Source organism: Cygnus atratus, chromosome 2, assembly GCF_013377495.2.
Source record: "Cygnus atratus isolate AKBS03 ecotype Queensland, Australia chromosome 2, CAtr_DNAZoo_HiC_assembly, whole genome shotgun sequence".
Classification (NCBI taxonomy): Eukaryota; Metazoa; Chordata; class Aves; order Anseriformes; family Anatidae; genus Cygnus; species Cygnus atratus.
The window spans coordinates 117,604,277-117,617,644 of NC_066363.1; the positions used below are offsets into that span (position 1 = coordinate 117,604,277).

The 13,368-nt window shown below is 36.5% G+C and overlaps 1 protein-coding gene across 6 annotated transcripts in view; it reads left to right on the forward strand.

Moving 5' to 3' along the window:
* The window catches only part of SNTG1 (syntrophin gamma 1), a 368,908-nt gene that overhangs the window by 172,763 nt on the left and 182,777 nt on the right, over positions 1–13,368 (forward strand). The window contains exon 2 of one of the 6 annotated variants that reach the window (XM_050708868.1): positions 11,131–11,197. The exons of the other annotated variants lie outside the window; for them this stretch is intronic. The gene's annotated coding sequence lies outside the window, so the exon portion shown is untranslated. The remainder of the gene's footprint in view (positions 1–11,130; positions 11,198–13,368) is intronic. 6 annotated transcript variants of the gene reach the window in all.

Genomic DNA, 13,368 nt, shown 5'->3' on the forward strand with positions numbered 1-13,368 from the left:
ATTCATCTCCCTGAGATTCTCCAAAAATTACTATAATAGTGTAATTTTACAAGGGTTTTTACTTGATAGTGCTCATGTGGGCTATTGAGGATTCCTCATGTTCCAAGGATTTATTGTTATTCTACAAAAATGTTGTCTGATATCTTTATATCATGCACTAGTAGCATTTATTTTTTATGCTATGGTCAAACTTGTAATTCAAATGTTACCATCAAATTAGAAGTGTGATTGATCTATTACTTCTGGAAGTTAGCTAATCCCAAAATAATTTTATCATCATATTTTTTTTATACAGAGGGAGAAGAAATTCCAGCTTCAGACTTAACTGATGTGAAGGCTCAGTTCAGTAGGATATTTAGATGTATTTCTAACTTTAAATACTTGAGTACTTCTTAGTGCTACTTTCACAAAACTGAGGAAGGAAGGAAGGAAGGAAGGAAGGAAGGAAGGAAGGAAGGAGGGAAGGAAGGAAGGAAACTCCTTTTGCTAAATCCTTGACTTAAAAACTGAACAGAATATAATGAAAATGTTATCCCTTTATTTACTTATTTAAAATTGTAGTCTTCAAATATTCCATTAGATATTAAGCTATAGTTAGATAAATATTCATTTGTAGCATTGTATCTTCTAATTATCAATTTTGAGACCTTATTTTGATTTAATAACAGTTTTATCCTACTGTGATTCTATTGATTAAATAGAATTATCCCTGAGTCTCAAAGTATAGATCACTGTTTTGAAAGCCATAATGGTCTGTTAGGAAGTTCTGGAATATGAACCCATATGCTAAACAGCACAAGGGACTGAGTCATGAATTCTGTATTGTCAGTTACTGTTGAAAAGAGACGTTGAGGTGGAAAATCACAGATCTGAAAAGACAGGAAAATTCATATGTCCAGGTCATTCCTACCTGCTTTACAATAAGCACTGCACAAACTGTTACTCAGATCTCCCTGAAAGAGAGATAAATACAAGGAGTTATTGGTCTCCAATGACAAATATCAGAAACGGAACAAAAGCTACAAGCATGGTCTGGTATGTCTTCCAAGTCTGAGTTGTTTCTGATTCTAGTGCACAGGACTACGAATTGACCTACACCATAGAGATTCCATAATGGTATCAAAATGAACAGATACTCTTATTAGTAATTTCAGTCAAATCCACGTCCCTCCAATTTAGAGACAAGGATGTCATGTGGGACAGTATCAAATGCTTTGCACAAGTCTAGGTAGATGGTGTCAGTTCCTCCTTCCTTATCCACCAATGCTGTAACCCTGACGTAGAAGGCCACCAAATTTGTCAGGCATTACAAATTGCCCTCAAATTCACCCTCAGCAAAGCCATGTTGGCTGTCCTCAGTCACCTCTTTGTTTTCCATGTACTTTAGCATAGTTTCCAGGAGGATCTGCTCTGTGATCTTGCTGAGCACAGAGGTGAGGCTGGCCTGTTAGCTTCCTGGGGATTCCTTTTTTTTCCTTTTTAAAAATGGAGGTTATGTTTCCCCACTTCCAGTCAGTGGGAACTTCACCGGACTGCCACGACTTCTCAAATATGATTGATAGCAACTGAGTAACTTTATCTGCCAGGACCTTTAGATGCATCTCATCAGGTCCCATGGACTTGTGCCCCTTCAAGTTCGTTAGATAGCATTGAACCTGATCTTCTGTACAGTGGGCAGTTCTTCATTCTCCCACTCCTACAGTAGGCAGTTCTTCATTCTCCCACTCCCTGCCTTTGCCATCTTGGGCTTGGGTGGCCTGGCTAGAGCACTTGCTGGTGAAAACTGAGGCAAAAAAGTCATTGAGTACCTCAGCCTTTTCCATGTCCTGGGTAACTAGGTCTCCTGTTTCCTTCCAGAAATATCCCACATTCTCCCTAGTCTTCTTTTTATCACTGATGTATTTGTAGAAGCCTTTCTTCTTCCTTTGATGTCCCTGGATGGATTTATTTCTTTATTTCTATCAGGGCTTTAGCTTTCCTAACCTGATTCCTGGCAGTTTGGAATTACTTCTCTGTATCTGCCTGCCCCCCCACCCCCCAAAAAAAAAAAAAAGGGTCAGGCTACCTGACCTTGCTTCTACCCTCTGTAGGCCTCCTTCTTTTGTTTGAGTATGGCCAGGAAAAACTTGTTCATCCATGCAGGTCTCCTGGCTTTTTTGCCTGATGTCCTCTTTGTTGGGATGCATTGCTCCAGAGTTTGGAGGAAGTGATCCTTGAATACTAACCAGATTTCTTGGGCCCCTCTTCCCTCCAGGCCTTTGTCCCATGGTATTCCAACAAGCAAATTCCTGAACAGACCAAAGTCTGCTCTCCTGAAGTCCAGGGTAGTGAGCTTGCTGTGCTCTCTCCTCGCTGCCCTTGGGATCCTAAAATTCACCATTTCCTGGTCACTGCAGCTTCACATTCCCCACCAGCCACTATCTGTCGGTGAGAATAACATCCAGCACAGCACCTCTCCTCACTGGCTCCTCTATCATTTGGAGAAGGAAGCATTTCAATGCATTCCGGGAACCTCCTGGATTGCCTCTGCCCTGCTGTGCTGTTCCTGCAACAGGTATCGGGTTGGTTCAAGTCCCCCATGAGGACCAGGACTTGGGAGTGTGAGGCTGCTTCTGTCTATAGAGGGCCTCATCTGCTTGGTCTTCCTCATCAGGTGGCCTGTAGCAGACCCCCACTACAATGTCCCCTGTCCCTGCCCTCCCTTTAATGCTGACCCATCAGCTCTCTGTCAGCTCCTCATCCATCCCCAGGCACTCCAGCTGCTCATTGACAGAGAGGGTGACACCTCCTCCTCTCCTTCTCTGCCTGTCCTTCCTAAAGCGCCTGTATCCTTCCGTTCAAATGCTCCACACATGGGAGCCGTCCCACCATGTCTCCACAATGCCAATGAGGTCATAGCCCTGCAGGTGTGTGTACATCTGTAACTCGTCTTGATTATTCCCTACGCTATGTGCATTTGCATAAAAGCATTTGAGTTGGGCCCCTGATGAAGCTGGCTTACTGGCTATTGGTTATTGAAGGGTTAGTATCCTGAGGGTTGAAACGCATCTTGCCCTGGGACAGAGGAATTGCCATGCAGCTGAATATTATCAAATATACTGAAAGATACTGAAAAATCCCAGCGCACTGGAATGCTGTCTAGGAAAAGATTTTTTTAGTATGTTATTTAGAATTTGTAATGATGGTATAGGCAACTGAGTTCTTTGACCACACGTGTCACCGTGCTGTGTACACTGATGCTATTACTTTTATTATTAGTGAAACATTTTTTTCATATTGTTTGTGTTCCCATATAGAAAGATTCCACAAAGCAGGCCACAGACGTTCTCTTCATTCGTTCTGAAGAAAAAAAATACAGTCCAGCTAAGTGTAATGTGGGAACTTAAAAGAGCATATGCACCCCAGTGTTCTGTGGGGGAAGGTCTGAAGATTCAAGTTTTGGCATCCTGCCCTGTTCCATGAAGGAGAATAAAAAGGTTCATTACACTGGCAAATCTTAAATCATTTTCGAGGGGTTCAATGCAGTTGTAGTGTTCCCTTAAAAATCCTGTACAGAACAGTGCTCTCAAACCTGGAGCAGGACTAGTCTGTTCACCATTGGGAATGAAGAACTCCCTATTCTATATACAATAAATAATTCATTGCAGAAAAGTTGCTAAATGTTTTGTTTGTTTACTGAATAGAAAGGCTTAGTGGTAGAAAGTAATGATCTGTAAACAGTGGCCCAAATCCTTTGATAAACTTCCGTACATAAGATGATGTTTTTTTTCATATGTCCTCCTCTCAGCATAACCTGTCAGGTGTATCAGGAACAGATGTGCCCTCTTTTTTCTGTTCCTCTCACCACCTGAGTATAAGATTTAAAAAATAATAATGTGAATGAAAACTTGAGCAGATACTTACTAATTGTTTGTTTCCCTAATCATGTTCAATTGGTAGGTTACAAACTCTCTTAACAATACTTATGAAATCTCACAATAGTTTGTAGGTTGTCTATTAATGATTGTTAAAACTGCTATCTGAAAACGACTGCTATCTGAAAACCACTGCTAGTTTTACAAAAGGAATGCAACACTCAGGAAACAAAATAACAAAAGAAAACAAAACAAAAGCATAAGCTTTGAACTGGTTTAAAGAGTAAGAAACTTAAATATTTCTCATTGAGGGAACCATTTTTTAACAGAGTTTGATGACAGTTAAAACCGAGAAATACAAGAACCTGGAAGCTGTGCTGTTGCTAGGAGAAGTAATATCAGCAGTTCACAAAAGAAATCTCAATCTCTTACAGAGAAGCATTTTATAAAGAGTGAAATGTATCTAATATGTTCTTTAGCATTCTAGTTTTTATTTCTTTTTCAATCAGTCTCAGTCTGTTATGCTTTATGAAAAACTCTTTGAAAATATGACCAAGTATAACAGGCACAGCAAGCGTAGAACAATTCTTCTGAAGCTGGAACCATCCCAAAGGATACCCACTCAATGTCAGTATTTTTACTTCACAATTTTTTATTTTTTATTTTTTTTTTCTTGTATGATTTCAAGCTGAGATAAAGTTGCTTGATATGGTATAGTCTAGGGTTTCCCAGTCTAATGTACTCTTTAGTGTATTATTGCCAGTCTATTAAGTGGCAAGAACTTACATTTTTATTACTCTGGGTGACAGAGTCCTTGACATTTATGTTACAGAATTTCTGCAATGGCGTCCTTTCAAATTGCCCTGTATCAGTCTTATTTAACTTCTTTACCATTTACTCTTGGTATGTCCTTGCAACTTACTTTGATGCCATTGCTGTCACACTGAAAGTAAGAGGCCAGTCTTTTCCCTGGGCTATGTGGACGTCAACTGTTTCTAAAAATAGTCATGTATTTTGTTCTGCTGCATGATCCTAATTTAGCTGAGCTTCCTGCCTTAATCATTCCTTTGTGACAAGTTTGCCAAATCCCAGATCTTCAAACATGCTGTATAGCCCCACAATGCCCATATTTATTTCCTGCATCACTGTGTTATGGTGACATTGGCTTCATTTGCTTTAATTCAGTGTGTCACTGGTCTTCTGTACAGAGCTCATTCTCTTTATATCTCTCTCTTTCACTTGAATATTTTTAAATTGATAAGGAATGCTTTTAAGAAATAGTGATTCAGGTAGTACCCAAAGCTGCACTTAAGTAATTTGTTTTCAGTAGGCATGTCACAAGCAATGAACTTTGATAGTTCTGGTAATCTCATGAAAAGATTTTGAAATACAGCACAGTTGTCATAACCACATGACTGAAGAAGTAAGGAAAGTATCTCTTAATGCATCTCTGACCTGCTCTTCTCAGCATTACTTCTTATAGTCAGCTTATCCCTGAGATTTGTGTTGCTTCTCTTTCTCCAAGATTAATCCTTTGTTTTCCGGGTCTGGTGAGTGTAGAGGGAAAAAAAAAAAAAAAAAAAAAAAAAAGGAACAAAATGTAAAGCATTTGGGTTCTTTCACATACCTAAAATAATTTCTCTTCAGTTTACCAGTCAGAATATGGAATAGCATTGATGAAAAAATAGCAAGATTTATCTTAGTACATGTGGGTTTGATCAAGCTGACTTTTATATAAGACCAAATTTGAAAAAATAATATGTAATGGGGAAATGGAAATAGTTTTATAAAACACATTTCTATTTCCTTATCCCTCTGTGAGGTAAAGATTTCTTCATAATTCTTTTTTTTTTTTTATATATAACTTGTACTACTCTTTCCTCATTACCCCATTTTCTATTCTCCGTCTTCCCTTCCTTCATATCTTTCTCTTTCCTTGCCCTTTTTCTTATCAACAAGCTCTTACCTATTCTTTCTTTTTTTTTTTTTTTCTCTTTATTATACTTTTTCCTCTTCTGAGGTCTTCTCAGACTGCTATCATGTTGTATTTATTAACACACTTTCTGGATAGTTTGGAGAAGTGTCCTTCCTACTTCTATTTTCCTGGTGGGAAGGTACACTGAAAAAGAACTTATACCTCCCTCCAGTTCCATATCCCTGCAGGGTGAGGAGATGGAGTCTTTAAACTATAGCCTTTTTTATTTTATGAAATAGATTTTAAAGTGAATAAAGGATTTGTGACCTGAACTCTGTCCTCCCTCCTCCTCTCTTGACTGAGGGCCTTGGAAAGTATAACAAAGGGTATGACTCCTGCTTAGCTTCAGTGACTGCATCTGGAGTGTCCATGTTCTTTGGTACTGTTTAGTGTACCAATATAAATGTACATCTGCTATATCTTCTATCTTTAGAAACATCAAAGGCATTTTTAAAATTTAGACCTATTTAGTTTCAAGGCTTATGTTTAAAATCTTTCAAATAAACTAAAAGTTAGAAAATACTTGAATTAAACATAGCTATGCGAGCTTAAGCTATCATATTTACATACATAGAATCCCAGAATAATAGAATGATTTGAGTTGGAAAGGACCTTAAAGATCACCTAGTTCCAGCCCCCCTGCCATGGGCAGGGACACCTTCCACTAGACCAGGCTGCTCAAATTCATACACTATGGCTGTTTCTGTTACATAGTCACAATCAAAATTTTCCATTGGGCACTACTTCAAAAAAAAAAAAAAAAAAGTGCATATAAAAAGGAGGCCATGATGAAGAACCTTCCTGACACTCTTACTGCAAGGCTTGGAACCTTTACAGCTTCCATATTAGCTACTGTACCAGCAGCAGCTGTGCTGTTTTGCTGCATTTTGTGAGTTTTCAAAAAGTGAAGCTCCTAATTTGTTATCAACTAAACTGGCTTCCGGGACTGAGAGTGGTTACATGAGATAGCCTACATCCATAGTATTTAACAACCTTATCCTCCAAATAGGGTGGGTTAAAAAAAAAAAAAAAAAAAAGAGCCTATTGAGAATGATTACATACTAATACCTGAACCTGTTGTTTTGAAGAGTAATAATTGGAATGGAACAAGCCCATAATACTAACAGTTTAACATTGCTAGCATTTCTTAATTTTAGTATTCTGTAAAGTAAAACAGTTGTAACACTACCACACCTGTGGAATTTTGAGTTCTGATTTTTGAGTATCTCCTCTCTGGAGGCGAGTGCTCTACAGTGGTTACAGTGGTTACAGACCTATTTTCACTCTCCTGAAAATTATCTCCTTCTTCATCATCTCTCAACTTGTCCATGGCCCAAAAGCTTCCTGAGTTTGTTCTACCCTGCTAACCCATTTGTTTGAGCTTATGAGGTTTCCGATTCCCTTCCACATTCTTCTCATACTATTGCTGGTATCACTTTTTCAATGTGACTCCAGAGTCTCTCACAGTGTCCCCCAGTCTCCTTGACAATACACTTCAGATTTTCACCATCAGCTCTCACCTATATTTAGTGTCTCATAATCTTTCTTTAGGGCCATTCATGTATTACCATTTTACCATCATCCTTATTTCAGTCTTCACATCCATGAGCATCATGTCCTGATTCACCTTCCCCTTTCCCTAACTGCTATTGCTAGTTTTGTTTAGATTTTTTTTTCTAAAAATGCAGTTTATTCTGTCAAAGTTCCAGAGTCTTTTCCAGACACAGGAGTTGTAAGGCTTTTCAAGGCAAGACCAATAGCTTCTTATTGCTCTGTTTAATGAGCAAACTAATGTGTTAGTCCTTACCTTTGTTTTCAGAAACAGGTAATCTATTTTGGCTGAATTAGTGAAGAAAAAAAAATGTACTAAGAAGCTTGTAATAAAGAAGTTCAAACAATTAAAACTTGTCAAAGTTACAAATGAATAAAAGGATGGAGTTTTTATGACAACGTTAGTTAGGAGTTACTGATATTAGTTCCACCCATGTTACAATTAGATAGGATCGTGAGTGTGTCCAAGACTTTATCGACGGATTTCTTATGACTTTGAATTTTGGCATCCTGGCTCTCAATAAGCTCAAGAACATACTAAGTAAAATCTAAGCTGAGCAATAGTCAATGAGGTATAAAATTAGATAACCAAAATGAGTAATTCCCATGAGGTGATTGATTAACCAGGGATGGCGTCTATAGCTGTCCATCCACATCTGCCTGTCCAGGTATCACTGTGTCGTGGCTTGGTGTTCCTGGACTAGTGTTCTACCACTTGCCAGTGGCAAATCAGCCAAGGCTGTAATTGGTGTTCCTTTGGAACTTACTACTATACCCCTATGGCCAGTGTAATAACCTCCAGGAGAGGGAGATATGGACAGCAGGGATGACCATTATACCATCCCTGTCCAACCTAGTCCAATAGAGAAAGATTTTCAGCGAGGGATGCTGCTTTAACACAGAGAGATTTTCTGATTAGTTTTAAGTGTTTCTCACTGGCTACTTAACTTTGTTTATTTTAATTTTACAGTAGTTTAAGTGCTGTGTTTTCCTATGTGGCACATTTTGCATATTTCAAGTTCTCTTACTATACGTTTTGACAATGTACCACTGCAGGAGCATTTTGACAATAAGTAAACTTGACTTGATGATATTAGAACAGTACTGCTATAAATTCTTGCTTTCTGAAGTTCAGAGGAGCTAAAGAGGCTTTTGCAGCAATTATATAAATACTCAAGTGGAAGATCTAATTATGATGATTATTTTTGAGACAAGTTATTGGTGTTTGTTTTCAGTAAGTGCTGAATTACTGTACGTAAAAGTAAGTGCTCTGGAAAAAGATAAATGTGGTGAGGACTGCAAACCACGACCATGGTATCTCTGATGGCTTGAATGTCCTACTTCATGTACAGTATTATGCCACCTTCCTTCAGTGTCAACTATTTGAAATAGTTTATTTTTTTTTAATTATTTTTACTGTTTCTTAACCTTTGGAAAATTAATGCTCTAATGGTAGATATTGTCTTTAGAAATGACTTTGTAGATAAGACGATACTGAAGCAGCAACTGCAATAATCCTTGGGAGTTCCCTATGCCATAGCTATGCTGTCCCAGAGATGGTGAACAAATACATATATTTTAGTATTGACCCCTGAAATGTTTGAATCCTTGTTGCTGTAGGAATACTTTTTACACAGAAAATTTTGATTACTTTTGATTACACTGTTGATTACAAGATCTGGTAATAGAAGCTGGGTTGCAGTTCAGAGTTCAGTCTAAAGAAGTAAAATGGTCACTTAATATAATTAACTTAAATCAACCTTTTTATTTTTCCAAATTATTCCTTGTATTGTTTGTGATTAACTTGGTTATTTAAGTTCATACCTTAGAAGAAAAAGAAAATAAAGTCTATGAAGAAAGTCCATGATATTGAAGGATGTCTGAGATAGGTTACCTTAGTAAACAATGCAAAATTTGTCTAAGCTAAAGTACAACACAGAGATTCCTCAGCTCACTTTAAATAAGAAACCTGGGGTTTGGCTCCTATAGTCAGTTCCATGAGGATGGATTTGTTGTGTTTTCTGATGTTGCACAAAGGTAAATTCTGATACCAGATTTCAGTCATTTAAGACAAATGTATCAGCAAAGTGTTGATTTGACAAAAACAAGTATACCTAGTTTCCTCTATTCTGCCAGCTTTTACTAACTCGGAGTGCTATCTCAGTATCTCAGGATGTCTCTGCCCATCTTCCAGGCATATTCCCCAAACTTTTTTACTCCTGATACCCCAATTCAATTTCCAAATTATCAGAAAACTGACTAGCAATTGCAAAACCAGGTATGATGGTAACTACCAAATCAAAAGCAAGTTCCAAATATCAATATCAAAACAAACACCAGAAGTTAACTGATGCCAGGTTTTTCACTGAGCTCTTTTAATTTTTCCTACCGTCACCAAGGAGAAGACTGGTAAAGTCTAGTGTCCTTCACTGCTGCATTTGATACCCAACTTCAGGTGGAAGTATCCACTTCTATTTGAACCAGTTAGCACCTTCTGCTACAAATCCAGAAAAAAAGGCTTGTATTCACACCTATGGATGTGACAGGAAAACACGTTAAAACAGTGTCACTGCTCTATCTCAAAACAGTTTCAGATTGGCTACATCATGATATATAAACTTGTAATTTAAAATATAATGGGCAGTATTTTGATCTTGTGAATGTAGAATAGGAATGTTCTCCTTAATATTATGAATAATTTCATAAAAACAAATGATAAAGTCAAATGAAAATCTTTTGATCTTAATGAATTTCACTTGCATCAAAATGAAGACAGGTCAAAATCGAATGTTGTTTTGGTTATGTCTGATTTCAAATGAAACTTGGATTTTATTTATTTATTTATGTGTTTATTTATTTATTTATTTTTGTCCTGGGGCAATTCAACATGACTTATCATTTTGTTTTCGGCGAAATTAATGAAACTGCTGAATTTTTCTGGGATTAGATTTTGTCATTTTTTTTCAGTTATGCTTATCTTGTTCAAGGCATGCTAGAGACTGTGATTCAAACAGTAGCATATGAGCCACTGTTGAGAAACAAACATATGCCATATCTGTTGAGAAATCCTGTTTTGCATTTTCCTTGATATATATGAAACATATCAGTCAATTAACAAAATGGAAATATGTACAACCTTATGAAAATGTAAACTGGAAGAAAAACTGTTGTGGTTTAACCTGGCCGGCAGCTAAGCACCGCACAGCCGTTCGCTCACCCTCCACCCTCCCTCTCATATTCAAGAGAATGCTATAACTGATAAAATGAAAGTCTTCTGTACTAAGACTGGTATCTTGTCCCTCCTTCATGTAAACTGGTTATAATTATAATCATTTTAGTTTATTATTTTGATATTTTTTTATGTAGGATTTTTGCAATGTATCCTATGGGGAAAATACACATTTTCCAGATTTCAATGTGAATGATTATTTTTCCACTAAGAACTTTGGAAATTAATGATGGATTTGACATGTACATATACAGAGGTATAAATATGGATGTCAGACATTTAAACAGGAGCTGAAAAATCTCTGAAAAGTATGTGGTGTATTTTATTTGCATTTACTGAAAGTCAAAGCCTACCAGAATAAAATTAGCAATTTTAAATTTACCAAATTTTTAAATGTTGCCTTTTAAAGGATAGTATAATACTGTTTCATTTGGGAGAATTCATAAGAAAATCATTAACAGATTGCACTCTTCACAATCACATAATCATTAACATGTAAAAATGTCCTTTTTTTTACTAAGGGGATAAAGGCACTGAAAGCATTTCTGAAAGAATTTTGAGACCTTCTTACAATTCTTATATACCAAGGTATTTCTTTTTTTTTTTTTCCTGTACCTTTTGCTAAAATGGTAAATGCTGTTATACAAGTATCCTTTAATACCTGTATTCAAAACACTGCCCAAAGAACAAAGCAGATCAGAGTATCAAAACCAATTATTTTTAAATTATTATTATTATTTTTTTAAGTCAATAGGGCTACATTTCAATACAGACATGTAGGGATGGTTCTGTTATTGGTTAGGAAATATAAATTATGTTGTGGTATTATCTTTATAGTTTATTAGTCTGTATCTGAGACAGCAGAGCTAGGATTAGTGGGGTTTTTGTGACTGAGTTTTGTGAAAACAAAATCCAGTTCCTAAAAAAACACATTTAGCCCAAGCAATTTCACTAAGTATATTTTTCCATTCCCCCATTCTCGTATTACATATGGTGCATATATTTGTTTAGTTGTGGATATACATAACTCAAATGTACAAACAGGTATTAAAAGATGTTTAGATGTAGAGCTTAGTGATATGGTTTAGTGGAGGACTTGTTAGTGTTAGGTCAAGGTTGGACTAGGTGATCTGGGAGATCTCTTCCAACCTAAATGATTCTGTGATTCTGTGATTTTGTACATTTATTTCATTGTGTATTAATACTGAATTTCTCCACTTTCCCTGTCTGTGAATCAGTTTATCTTAGTTTGCACCAATCCAATTAGTTTTGCTTGTACAAGAAAATTTTAGAAACCTTTATGATTATTTTATACATATATATATAAATATATATATATATATAATATATATATACATACACATATGTAAAGATATTGCCATGTGATTCTGAAGTCTCATTTCTCTGGACCTCATAGGGTTAAATGTGTATTTTACTACACTAGCTGTCAAATAAATGTCCTAAACTGGGGGTAAGGCAAAGACAAAACTTGTATTAAACTTTTAATTAAGCATTACCTTACCTTCTTGTTAATTTGAAAAAGCATGCTAACTCTTTGAAGAAGAAGAAGCATTCCTGTCTTTAGCTTAATTATACAAGCAATTCCCAAGAACCTTGCAAATGAAAACCTCCCAAGTGTTTACAATCAATAATTTATTTCCTTACCTCCCTTATCAGATTGGTAAAATGCATTTTATTTTTTTAACTTAAGTGAAATCAGAAGATGCAATTTGATGCTGAAAGTCTTACTCCTAACTATTTGCATTAGGCATACGGCCAGAGGCAAGAAATTTATGTTTGACTGGAAATCAATTGCCTTGGCAGAAGAATTGCCAGTATCTCTTTTATAAGGAAATTCTGTGGTGAGAGATAATGGAGAGAAAAAAGAGAGTGCCATGGCAGATAGTCAGAGAAGAATTTCTGTTTGTCTGATGCAAGGAACTGTTTTTTAGGTAAAACTGAGAACTTGGTGTAAACTATATAATAGTTCATACTGCCTCCAGAGAAGCTAAGAATATGGGGATATTTAGCCCCCATTTGGGCTTTGACATCTGTGCTACATCTCTTACAAAATTAAGTACATAATTGTATTCAGACACTTGTAGTGAATCACCAAAAGATAACATTAGAAATGTGAGAGCAACCACAGATTTATTTATTTTTTTCCTAGCTATATTCCAGGCTTTAACCCAGAGCCAAACTTTTCTGTCCCAGTTTGCCATAGAGCATTTCAAAAAAAAAAAAGCAGTAGCAGACCATTGACATTTAACGTTCCCATTCTCAAACAAGTATCCTGCAGTACTTCTTTTTGCCTCTGAAAAATTGTGTGTTGCATTGACCTTTTTTTTTTTTTTTTGCCATTTCCATCAGTTTGCTTTTGCCAAGCCAAAACAGACTGGGTTACTCATGAAGTCACACTGTGGGTGTTTGTTCTGTGGGGCACCAGATAATTGTTGGTGCAAACAGTACTGGATAAATAACCAGGAGCCCAACATACATTCATTCAGTTAATACTGCCTTGTGGCTCAGTGAATCTTGAAAAACTCGATGTTTATACAGTGAATCTTTATTGAGTTTGCTGATTACAAATGCTTGCAATTAATATGATATATTATGACTGCCAAGTAAATGCTCTTGTTTTAACCAATATAAAATGAATTAAACATTTAGAAACCTTGTAAGTTACTAATTGCCAGCTTCAATTCTTTTAAAGTATGAGCTGAGCTTTACTGAGAGCTGGACGTTTTGACAAAATGTCT